The sequence below is a fragment of the Mastomys coucha genome, unplaced genomic scaffold (genome assembly GCF_008632895.1).
Source record: "Mastomys coucha isolate ucsf_1 unplaced genomic scaffold, UCSF_Mcou_1 pScaffold20, whole genome shotgun sequence".
NCBI lineage: Eukaryota > Metazoa > Chordata > Mammalia > Rodentia > Muridae > Mastomys > Mastomys coucha.
The window spans coordinates 41,928,155-41,941,369 of record NW_022196903.1 but is presented as its reverse complement, the minus strand read 5'-3'; the positions used below and the strand labels follow the sequence as shown (position 1 = coordinate 41,941,369).

The window sequence follows — 13,215 nt, the reverse complement described above, 5'->3', positions numbered from 1 at the left end:
TTGTGGAGATTGGGCACTTTATTTTTTGGCAGCAAATGTTTCTTCCAAGGTCAATTTCCCTCAAGTGCTCAGTACCGTTTCACATGCTGTGTGCTCAGGGAATGCAAATTAATTTGATGTTAGCTTTAGCCAACCCAGCTAGGAAAGTAAACCTGATTTAAAAAAAAAAAACATAAACACTGATAAACATCATCTAAATAACCCAGTGTTTGAGAGAATATGGGTACATGGACATTCACACTAATTCCATAGACATTGTTTCATAGCATTGCTTTAACTCATAAGTACCTTCAACTGGATATTATTTAAGTGTCATTTCCATTGTATTTATTGTAACTAGGGGCTATAGAAGAGTTTGAGGATACATGAATATTTCATTTATTTTTTTAAATTTATAAGATGCAAAACACATGTGTCTGGAAGAGGAGAAACACAAAACTCTTGGGAAACAGGACCATTCATAATCCCTTCATCTGGAAATAATTGCTAGGAGCGTTTCAGTGTATCTCTTCCCGCACATTGCTAAGGCCACAGAATTTCTCAAGATGGATCTGTAGATGGCTGTAAGGCAGACATCAGTGGCTTTTTGGAACTCTACAGGGATCTTCAGAACACAATAAAGCCTTTCTGTCTGAGAGAAAGTGTCCTTCTGGGGTGATGAGTCTTGGGACTCACTTTCTGTGAGGAGGAATACTGTCTTTTCTTTCTCTACTACCTTTTAGCTTTTCATCCATCTCCCCTCAGGGAGGGCAGGGCTGCGAGGAGGATCCTAGGCAGGTGGAACCTAGGTTGAGAGAGGCCAGAACTTCAGATAGTTGAAATCTGTTCTAATCTTGAAGGACAACTGTGTTATGTCCTATGATAGGGGACAGCTGGAGGCACGTCTCTCTAGCATGTATAGGTGCAATTTTTATGCACAATTTCTTTGTTGTTAGAAATGCTTTTAAAATCTGCCTTCCTCTTCTAAGTTCATGGCTCTTCCAGGTTTTTCATACCCATCATGCCTCCCTGACTTTCACTGGAACTGTATTCTGTTCTGGGGAAGACTCCCCACCCACCCTGCCCTAACAGTGGGACTTGACTACAGCTCATTTCTCATGTTCTTCTTGCCTACCATGGAATGAGCACTGGATCCAAGTCAGGATAAATGGATTCTCTGGAGGGTTAAAAGAAGAACCAAGAATACAGAACCCCTTTTCTGGTAGAAAAATCGGGAGACATGAGTCCAGAGATCTACCAACTCTAACCTATTATATGTGAAAGATGGCACATGGATTAACCTAGACCTCGTTGAGAGGTGCAAAAACAGAGAGATGAGGAAGGTTGGAGTAGGTATGGCTAAGGAAGGATGGGAAGAGAGAAAAGAGAAGAAAGGAGGGAGGAAAAAATAATTAGGGAGACCCAATGACATTTCTATAATTTTAATCTTCCTAAGTGTCTTAGTCAGTGTTCTATTGCTGTGAAGAACAGGAATTCTTATAAAGGAGAGCATTTAATTGGGACTGGCTTATAGTTTGAGAGGTTCAGTCCATTGTCATCATGACCAGGAAACATGGTAGCATGCACAAAGACATTGTGTGTGGTACAGGAAAAATTGAGAGTTCTGTATTCAGATCCACAAGAATCAGGAAAAGAAAGAACCACTGGGCCTGACTTGGGCTTCTGAAACCCTAAAGCCCACCCCTAGTGACACACTTCTTCCTGCAAGGCCACACCTCTTAATCTCTTTAAGTAGTACCATTCCCTTAGAACCATTTCTATATTCAAATATTTGAGCCTATGGGGGTCATTTCTATTCAAACTACCACAGTTTTGGTTTTCTCTCTTAAGTTCTATAATTTTACAATATAGTCTAGAAATCTCTATCCATTGGACTAACTCTGAGCTAGTTTTTTTTTTTTTTCATTTACAGTCTAAAGAACCTAGAATAAGAGAACTGAACTCTGCCAACTATTTCAGTCTTCTGGTTTCCTTGTGTTTTCTGCTGCACAAACATGGAGAGGGCTGGCTCTCAGCATCTCAGGAGCCTCAGGTTCTTACACTGCCCAACACTGTCCTTTCTCAGGCCTATCTCTAATTCGCTGTGGCAGTATCAGGCTAACAGTAAACATCTGGGGCTGTGGTTGCTCTTCTTTGTACTGTTCTTATAGCTAGTTGTTTAGCTCTTTACAACTGCTAAGATCTTGTAGCAGAGAAGTGGCAAGATAAACTGCGTTCTTTTTTAAATTGTTTATTTTATTTATATTATTGTTGTTGTTTATTTTTTCTTCAAGACAGGGTTTCTCTGTGTAGCCTTGGCTGTTCTGAAATTTGTTGCATATACAAGGCTGTCCTCAAACTCACAAAGATCTGCTTGCCTCTGACTCCTGAGTTTTGGGGTTAAAGGTATGTGCCACCATTTCCTGGCTGATTATTTTTAAAATTATATGTGTATGTGTATATTTGAATGTGGGTTTGTGCACTTAAGTACACAAGAAGTCCAAAAACGACATTGGATCTCCTGGAGCTGTTACAGGTGGTTATGAGCCATGCCATGTGGTTGCTGGGTTTAAAACTCAGGTCCCCTGTAAGAGCAGTGAGTGATCTTAGCCACTGAACCATTTCTCTAGTATACAGGATAAATAATTTTCGTTAACAAATATGATGGATTGGGTAGTTTAAAATAAGAGAAAATTTAATCAAATATATGTATTATGTATGTATGGTTACTGTTGGTGCCAGGGACAAGGGGCAGACTATGGCACCCTGTGGGCTGAGGGGCAGTGATAAACCATGGTGGTGATAGAGAATCTGAGATGCTGAGGCCAAGCATGAGGTCAGACATTTGAGGAAGGAGTGCTGTCCACTGTGTTCCTCCCCTCAAGGATGAAGGTAATGTGGGAAGATGGAGGGCTGACAGGAGATGCTTGTAGGTGATTCCCAGAGAGGTGTCTCTGAGAAACACTTCCAGCTACTTCCCCAAAGCTAAGTGTTCCCAAGGATGCTTGAAACAGTTGTGTAGAGAATAGGAAGGACCAAGCTGGGAGATGACTGAGGACTGCATGCCCCTTGTGATTCTCAGAGTGCAGTGAGGTAAGGCCTCTGTGACCTCACAGGGTAAAACCCTGCCCTAGTAACAGCAGAGTTCTTAGCCTGAGGACAACTCAGAGTCCAGCAAGGAGGGCTGGGATTCACAGTGAGCATGTGTGTTTGCCCAGGTTGGAGCTGTTTTCTGGGATGGACACTACCTGGAATTCATCACGTGAGTAACTCACTCAGTGTGAGGCTTCATTAGGGTCTTAAATGGGGGAAGACTGAAATAGGGAGAGGGACTTGAAATGTTTCTGACTGAGGACAGCTCACCCTAAGAAGAGCTAGAAACAGATCAGAAGTCTTATAGTAGTGGGACTGGCCACTCAAGACTGCAGGGAGAGGAAGCCCTCACTCGCCAGGAGTAGAGGCCTTGGAAAGAAGCCACATACATGTATCTGGATCAGAACTTGAACCCCCAGCCTAGGACAGGAAGGAGGGGACAGTGCTGTTGCCATGCCCACATTTGACCATCACCCATAGCTTGTCCAGGGAAGGAACTAAAGCATCCCTGACATTGGTGTGTGATCTTCCCTGAAGACTTCAGTCCCTGGCAGTAGAAATCATTTAATTTGTACTCAGAGAGCTGCCACAATATGAGACACACATCAATGCCAATATCATGAGAAACACCATGGCAGCACCCTCCCCTCTCTTTCTGTACTTAGATACATGTTTTCACTTTGTATGTATGTTGTATGTGTGCTCGTGTATGTGCTCATGTCTGCAGGTCCACATCCATATGTGTGAAAATGCATGAGGAGGACATGGAATGTTGCCACATATCTTGCTACAAATATACACACAGTTACATGAGACAGGATAATTAATTCATGTTCAGGCTTTAAGAGGGAAAGCGTGGTTGTTCATCATGTTACATCTAGGCACATGGGAAGAAGCTGGAGGGAGGTGTGGCCAGGCCTCTGTTATCTCATATAATAGCCCATTGCCACGGTTAAAGGCTGTGGTATTGGTGTGAGGGAACTCAGTGATGGGATGGGATTTGGAAGGAACTTCAGGTATGTTGGGCTGTATGTTGGGAGAAATATATACAGATCCCTGTGATGAAGTCCTGGTTTAACCTCAGTGTGCTATACTGGAGATAGGAATGAGGAAGTATATGAAGCATAATGTGGTCCTTGAAGTGACCTTTAACAGGACCTGTGCTAAAGCAGTAGAAACAGTTGCAGTAAGTATCAGCAGGGTGTGTGTGTGTGTGTGTGTGTGTGTGTGTGTGTGTGTGTGTGTGTTTGTGTGCACATGAGCACGCTAAAGAACTTGCCAAACAAGTACTCAGGGAGACAACACAATTCACCAGAGAATAAGCCCAGAGAATGATCACACCCAGCCTGTACCACATGAAAAGACTCTAGGCTCCAGACTGGTGCAGGATGAAGCTCTGCTGTTGTGCCCTAAGCCAGGGACAACTATCAGCTATGGCTGCCCATAGTGTCTAAGGTAGGTAGGAGATGCTTCAGAGTCCTACTGTCTGGGGTTTTGAAAGGACTTTCCTTCTTTACAGTGATAATAATTTCTTTTATGTCCAGGGGTTGTCTCCAGCATGACTGAAAGCAGGTACTCAACAGGAAATATCATTCCAGCACTTTACCTAACTCTACATACTATACATAATTATATTTTAATTGTCTGTTAGTGTACATGGTCTGGGAGTGTATATATGGCATGTGCCTTCAGGTAGATAGGCATGCAGGAAAGAGCAGGAGCAAGGACATGGCAGTGACATGGGCTCAGTGAAGTTCTTGAGGTGTTCCTTATCTAACACAACAGGAGTTCTGTTAGGCCAAAACAGCAGTAAATACAAGGGTGCCTGCCGAATGGCATGCTATATATAGACTCGGGGAAGACACTGTACACATGCCAGGAAGAGAGTACTCTAGAAGAAATTGTCAAGTCAGCACCTGCTCTTAAGCCTCAGACCTCAAGCCTACAAATGATCAACTACTTACATTGTCCATTATGTCATGCATTCAGGGAGCATATGGTACACAGGTACATAAGAAAGTGCTTTACCAGGACCTTCTCTGTGGCTCCTCTAGACATGAACCTTCCTAGAAATCATCTTTATTTTCAACTCATGGGCCTTCCCTGCAAGGACAGAGACACTGATATCACATCCTCTCTTCATCTGTTTTTCATATTTATATTTATGGGTATTTGTGAATGAATCTGTGTAGATGTGTGTGTGTAGAGGATCGTGTCAGTTGTTTCTTTAGTGACATTCTCAGAAGTCATTAACTACCATGAGGAGGTTAGGGAGGGAAACTTCCTGAAATGCTGCTTTCTGAGAAATCCTGCTACAAGCTGTGTTTAATGGTAGTGAAGAGACATGTTGGAGGCCAAAATTTCAATCAATTTTCAATCAATTTGATACCAGTCCAAAAGACACCTGTGTGCCTGGATACCCTTTGAGCTTCCCTAAACAGAGTGAGGCTTGGCCACTTTGACCTCACAGAAGGGGTCACTATCATGGTTATGGGTGTGCCCTAGTTCTGAGGGTAGCAGAGTCCATTATAGGAGAAGGTGGCAGGGATCCATTTTAAGTAAGTCAGAGCAGAGAAATCTTTGGGTAAAGATCTGATCTCACATCAGTACATGTATTTGACAGAGGGCTTTTTGTGAAAGGGATGAGTAAGGTACAGTTCAGTGTCCGAGGGTTTTTGATGGACAGGACAGATGTGAACTTGAGAAGAGTGGTAATAGCAAGGACTAGAGGGATATCCGCACAGAGAATGGCCATGTATGAAACACAGAAAGAAGATCCATCCCATATAGGAAAAAGAGGCCTCGTGAAGATCTACACAGCCTTCAATGCCCTAGCAAGACATTTGGAGGACTAACCTCTATTGTTTCTCCTAACTTCCTGTAATATTCCATCCTGGAATTTCCAGAAGGAAGGAAATACATCATGGGGCCTTGATGGTAATCTCTTGTGGCTCTCATAACTTAGAAGCAACAATTTTTCCACATGAGTTCATGGGTCCTCTCTACCACAAACACAGACAACTATGCAACAGGAAGGGCTTTCCCAGACAGCTTTTTTTTTTTTTTTAAATCTTTCTCTTTGTATAATGTATAATTTGTTTCATCTGGACTGTGAGCTATATGTGTCAGTGACTGAGCGTGTTTCCTATAGGACAGGTCAATGATGTTCTAAGTACATTTGAGATGCCAGAGAAGGATACTAAATACTGTAATTCTTGACTATATTCTCCATATCCTAATAACCACAGGATGGGTGTCTCCTAGAAATAACATAGAAGCTGCACCTGTGAAGCCACAATAATATGGCTGCTTAAAAGAGGCCTAAACAAGGATAATACCATCCAACATGGTAGCGTAAGTGGAGGAAACATAAAGGAGACTTATCCCGAGACAAAGAGCTATAAGCTACTAAGCACTGCTAAGAGAGAGAATTAGTTGTCCCCACTGTTGAGCCCCCTAACTGGCTTTCCCATACCTAGTGTTCAGACCTGAAAATATACATATGTAACCATCACTGGACAGACTCAGCAAATTGTAGGCATACATTTATACATTTTCAATATATAAGGATTAAGAGAGTGCGGGCAAAGGGAAATGGTAAGAGATTTAGAAGAAGGAATATAAAAATGCAGTTTTATTTTAATTTTAAAGATTATAAAATAAAATTTTAGGAACTATTTAATGGAAGTCTTTGACTGTGTTAGATGTTCAGTATTATAATATTTATGCAGTGGAACAGCTTTGTATTTGTATTGTATTTCAACAGTCCTGCCTCCACCCCTAGATGTTTGTTTTGACAAGGAGTCAAAAATCAAACATTACAATATCGTATTGGCTATGTGGGTTCTCCAGTGGTAGGGGGACAGCTAGCTACCTTGAGCCTTAAAACCATCTGACATTCCAGGGTATAATGTTCTGTCCTCTCCTACAACCCCCATGCCACCATACATTCCCTCAAAGCCCTATCTCTCATATTAAAATCCATCCTTTCATCTGCAAGGACAGCAATACAGAAGAGAGGTTTACAGGCATGCTCAGCTTCCTTATGGATCTGTAGAACCCTTGTCTGCCTTCTGTTTCAGATTTATACAAGTATCAGAGTCTGTCAGACTCCAGAAATCCAGCAATTATAAATATGTTTTTAAGTTTCCCATTTCAGTGACCTAAGGAAAATATATTTAGATATGGCATCTATTTTCTCACACCTCAAATGCTCTTACAATGCTTTTTGGGCTATCTATATATGTATTAAAGCATTTTCACATTTTATGCAAATCATGTGGTTAGTTGGTTCATGTCAGGAATAAAGCTTTGAGATGTATGCAATTCACTAAGGAAAAAGCTGATGAAATGAGACACTTTGGCTAGATCAAAGAATGCCTGAATCATTACAGGTTATGTGCCAAGAAGGCCCTTGAGTGCCTAAAGCATAGAAGACTTCTTAGTATGTGGTTTTGAATATCCTACAATTCCAACTGTTCAATCATTATTTTTTCATTTCTAATATCTGTTTTGAGTTTTGAGACACAGTATTGCTACATAGACAGTCCTGGCCTTGAACTGACATCACTCCTCTTTTCTCTGTCCTTCAAGTGATGTTAGCTACCAATACTCAGAAACACATTTTACTTGGAGCTTACCCACAATGGCCACAACTACCCAAAGGAAATTTCCTACCAGGCAATGTACAGCTATCACATACACTGAAAATCCATAGAAGAAACAGAAATCAAGGAACAAAACACAAAGAAAGACAAATCCAGAAACCAGCACATAGACCTATAATCATCCTAATTCCAGGTCCCTAGATGACACTCTAAAAATATGATCCAACAGCCAACACTTCTTTTCTTTACTAGAGTCCAGCTATCCTACCACAGCAGTCTCTGAATATTCAAACATAGATGAAGTACAAGAAAAACCACCTACATTAATATGATAGAGTTCCTTAAAGGGGAAATAAACCCTTTAAAGACATTTGGGAAAACACAAAGAATTGAGGAGAGAGAGAGAGAAAGAGAGAGAGAGAGAGAGAGAGAGAGAGAGAGAGAGAGAGAGAGAGAGAGAGAGAGTCTGTGTGTGTGTGTTTTCCTTCCTTTGACTTTGTAGTCTGGGGTTATTTATTCTCTGTGATTTTCATTGGTGTAGTTGAACTCTTTATGTTGGGGTTTGCCTTCTAGCACCCTCTGTAGGGCTATATTTGTAGACAGATATTACTTAAATTTGATTTTATCATAGAATATCTGGTTTTCTCCATCTATGGTCATTGGGAGTTTTGCTGGGTATAAAAGTCTTACTGGGCATCTGTTGACTCTTAGAGTCTGTATACATCTGTCCAAGACCTTCTATCTTTTATCTGGCTATTAGCTATTAAATCAATGAAAACTCAGCTATAATCCATAGACCCAGAGAGGTTAGGCATAGAGAAAGGGATTAGGGGAGGCACACAGATCTCCCTGGGAGGGGAAAATAGATTTTAGGGGTTGACTGGAGCTTGCGGGGAGCAAGAATAGGAGGATCTGATGGAAAGAGGAAGGGAAGATGGGACTGTGGGAGGGAATGAGGTGAGAGACAGCTAGAACTGAAGAGCGTTTGAGGGGTGGTATGGAAACCTAGAGCAAATATTTGTATGTGAAGCCTCCTAATGAAGTCTCCAAATAATGAGGGTGACAGGATTCCTAACTGTTTATCTGTTGTCACCAAATAAAGCTTCTAGTGCTGGACTGGATTTCATCCAACTGAGTTGTTGGCTAAAGGGGTCCCATGAAAATCCCCAAATAACCTAGGCTATTGCCAAGACAATAGGTTGCTATCCACAAACTGATATTAAGACCCCATTGCTGAATACAATTCTTACAAAACTCACTGAATATTGAGAGGTTGAGTTGTTACCTAAATAAAACCTTCACCCTCCTGTTCTAGTGTTTATAGTATGGAAAAGTATACTGCAGACTGCCAAAAGTGGAAAGTAAACACCAACCCAAACACAAAACCTTTGATCTACAATCTCTCCTGCCTGAAAAATATGCTAGGGCAATGGCAACATAAATGTTGTTGGAGTAACCAATCAATGCTCAATTTGACTTAAGGTCCATTCCATGACATAGGACCCCATGCTGGACAGTGCTTGGGTGAACAAGGCTTGATAGCCCAGCGACCTAGGGTAAAAGCAAATGCTACTGGTCTAAAAAAATTATAACAATAAAAGGACTCCTAATGGTAGTCTGCTATACTAATAGATCAGTGCCTTATTTAGCCATCATCAGAGATGCTTCTTCCTGCAGCAGATAGGAACAAATACAGAGATCCACAACATGGGGGGGGAGAGAGAGAGAAAGAGAGAGAGAGAGAGAGAGAGAGAGAGAGAGAGAGAGAGAGAGAGAGAGAGAGAGAGAGAGAGAGAGAGAGAGAGAGAGAGAGGAGAGAGAACTTGGAACACCACACACAGCTCTAAATGGGATGTATCCATCAAATCCCTCCTTTCAGAGCTCAGGGAACTCTGCTGAAGAGGAGCTGTAAAGAGTGGGGGGATACAGAGGGGACTGAGGATACCAGGAGAACAAGGGTCTCTAAAATAACTGAGCAAAGCTCATATGAGCTCACAGAGACTGAAGAAGCATGCACAGGGCCTACAGAGGTCTGTACAAGGTCCTCTGCATAGATACTACAGCTTTCAATTTAGCATTTTTATGGGACTTCTGCATGTGTAAATAAGTGGGTCTCTGGTTCTTGTGCATTCTCTAGAGGGTCTTTTATTTGCCTATTGGATTGTTTTGTCCAACTTTGATATGATGGCTTTTATTTTATCTTATTATATTTTGTTTTATTATATTTTGTTATTGTCTAGAAGTTTATTTCTTTCTAGTGAGAGACAGAAAGGGAGTAGATCCAGATGGGAGAGGAGGTACAGAGCAACTGAGAGAAACAGGGGGAGGAGAAACTATATTCAGATAAAAAAGAAAAATAAAAAATATAAAAATTAAGAGAAAGATTAATTAGGTGCCAATGAATGCAGTGTCCATAAAACAGCATAAAACCATCTATTTCTTGGCTTTAAAAATTCTTGTCAGCAAGTACTTCTTGGCATTAGCAATCATGTGGGGGTTTGGTGTCTGCAGATGGGATGGAACCCTACGTGCAGCAGACTCCGGATGGCCTTTCCTTCAGTTTCTGTTCCATTATTTTTGTCCCTGTCTTTCCTTTGGACAGGAACATTACTGAGTTAAAACTTTTGAGATGCGTGGGTGGCCCCATCCCTCAACTGGGGGCCCATGCTCATCTGCTGGAGGTGGTCTCTATGGTTCTATCTCCTGTTTGTTGGGTATTTAGGCTAAAGTCATCGCCATTGGTTCCTGGAAGCCTCTTGCTTCCTTGAGTCTGAGATTTTCTAGTGGCTAACCCCAGTTCCCCATCCTCTTCTGCTACATATTTCTATTCAATTTCCTGATCCTCTGAACTTCCCTCCTGTCTCTTTCAATACCCGTTCCTGCCCCTCTTTCCCCCTCCCGCTTCTCTCCCCCTCCTAGGTCCCTCACTCCCTCTACTCCCGAGATTATTTTGTTCTCCATTCTATGTAGGACTGAAGCATCCACACTTTGGTCTTCCTTTTTCTTAAGCTGCATATGGTTTGTGAATTGTATCATGGGTATTCCGAACTTTTGAGCTAAAATCCACTTATCAGTGACCACATACCATGTGCGTGTTATTTTGTGTCTGTGTTACCTCTTTCAGGATGGTATTTTCTAGTTCCATCCATTTGCCTGTGAATTTCATGAAGTCATTGTTTTAATAGCTGAGTAGTACTCCATTGTGTAAATGTACCACCTTTTCTGTATCCATTCTTCTGTAGAGGAACATCTAGGTTGTTTCCAGCTTCTGGCTATTATAAATAAGGCTGCTATAAACATCGTGGAGCATGTGAGCTTGCTGTTCCCTGAGAGGTTCCACCAGCACCTTACCAATACAGATGCAGATCCTCACAGCCAATCAATGGACTAAGCCTGAGGACCCCAATGAAAGAGCTAGGGGAAGGTCTGAGGAGCTGACGGGGATTGCAACCCTGTAAGAAGAAGACTATCAACTACCGATCACCCAGAGCTCCCTAGGACTAAACCACCAATCAAAGAGGGAGCCAGGATTCCAGATACATATGTAGCCGAGGATGGCTTTATTTGACATCAATGGGAGGGGAGGGAGGCTTGATGCCCCAGCGTAGGGGTATGCTAGAGGGGTGAGGCTGGAGTGGGTGAATAGGTGGAAGAACATCCTCATAGAGGCAAAGGGGAGGGGGAAAAGAGGGTTGGTATGGGAGGGTTTGTGGAGGGGTATCCGGGAAAGGGGATATTATTTGAAATGTAAATGAATAAAATGATTAAAAAATTCTTCTTCCTCCTCTTTTCTACTTCTGCTTCTTTATCAACATTATTATTATTATTATTATTATTATTATTATTATTATTATTAATTATTATTGTGTATGAATGTGTGTGTGTGTGCACGTCCTTGTAAGCGTGTGGAGGTCATAGGACAACCTCAGGGGTAGGTTCCTTCCTTCCACCATGGAATTGGGGATTAAACTCAGGTCCTCAAGCTTGATGGCAAGTGCCTTACTTACTTGCTTGCTTACTTACTTTGAACCAATCCCACCAGCCCTCTCCTGTCTTTTCTGAAAAAACCAAAACCAAAACCAAAACCAAAACAACAACAACAACAAAAAACTTGGGTCCTTGTTAAAGATAGGCTTGATCTACTCAATTATTTGTAACACATAAGGTGTGCCAGGTACTGGGTAAGGCCCAAGGATTCTGTCAGCGACTGTGAGATAACACTGCATTTGCCACGTCTGATAGATGGCCTAACAGGCTGGATCAGCATGCTGTCATTTTCCTAGGGAGGATCGCTTTCTGAAATGCCCTCTAGCATTTACTGCTAAGGCTGCATGCGTCCTCCTCATCAAGTTATGAATCTGACATCCATCAGTTCTCAAAGGAGACAGGGTTTCTGCCTTTTCTTTGCAGCCAGACTTTCCCAGCAGCTGGCAGAATCCAGTAAGGGGGTGGGGGGAGCTGCACAGGCCCCGCCAAGTACCACCCCACTGCCATTCTGCTTTGTGACACTGCGACCTCCTCCTGCTCTTTGTCCTGACAGGTATCTGTATGGAGCTCCATCTAGAGACTGCAGTGACAGCTCTCCTTCTTGATCTTCAGGCTTGGTTCCCAGGGAGACCTCCTTATATCATGTTTTATTCATGGTGTCTCCAAGGTGGCTGTTTTCATGGTAAAAGTCAGTGGTAAGGGAGGGAGCAGTAAATGAACCTGCAATAAAACTTGAGGGTAATAATAAAGCCACCTGTTTGTCTTCTGAAAAACTACGATCAGAGCCTTAGATTTTGAGGGAATGAGTGAATTTTTAGGATTTTAAAGGAAATCCTTCCATAGGGGAAGAACCACTCCCCAATATTGTTATCTAACTGTACTGGAGATATGAAAAATGTAGGTTAGAGAGACCAAAATATCTTTTTCAGGAAAAGATGGCAAACTTCAGATACCTTAGACCAATGGTTCTCAACCTGTGGGTTGTGAGCCCAGAAGATATATACATATGTATATATTTATATAGACATAAATATGTCTAAATATATATAGACACATATATGTATAAATGTCTGTGTGTGTATAATGATTCATAATGGTATCAAAATTATGAAAAACATTATCAAAAGTTATGAAATAGCAATGAATATAGTTTTATGGTTGGGGGTTCACCACAATACAAGGAACTGTATTACAGGGTCACAGCATTAGGAAGGTTGAGAGTCACTGCCTTAGACTATAGCCTGGAAAAGTGGTGGGATATATGAAAAACAGCTTGAAAGGTGCTCTAAGGAGAGCCATGGAAAGAGGCAAGAAGTCATGAAGATTATAGAGTCAATATTTATTCTTCTTCTCCTTAAAAGACTTCTTCACTATAACTGCCATTGCCTTTCCTGAAGGAATGAGAGTTAATTGTCTTTATCTGTAAGTTTGCAACTTTGAGTCCAACCAACACTAGATCAGAAATATTTGAAAATAACATTGTGTCTTCCTTGAGCATATACACGACATTTTCCTGGTTTTATTCTTTCATACAAGATAGCAACTGCTT

General features: G+C 41.6%; 1 protein-coding gene and 1 long non-coding RNA gene across 3 annotated transcripts in view; one reads left to right on the top strand and one right to left on the bottom strand.

The window, feature by feature from the left end:
- Positions 1-13,215, bottom strand: part of Cntnap2 (contactin associated protein 2) — a 2,139,844-nt gene that overhangs the window by 145,399 nt on the left and 1,981,230 nt on the right. The gene's annotated exons all lie outside the window — the stretch shown is intronic.
- LOC116098833 overlaps positions 3,137-13,215 on the top strand; it is a 47,437-nt gene continuing 37,358 nt past the window's right edge. The window contains exon 1 of the long non-coding RNA XR_004121962.1: positions 3,137-3,241. This is a non-coding gene — a long non-coding RNA (uncharacterized LOC116098833). The remainder of the gene's footprint in view (positions 3,242-13,215) is intronic.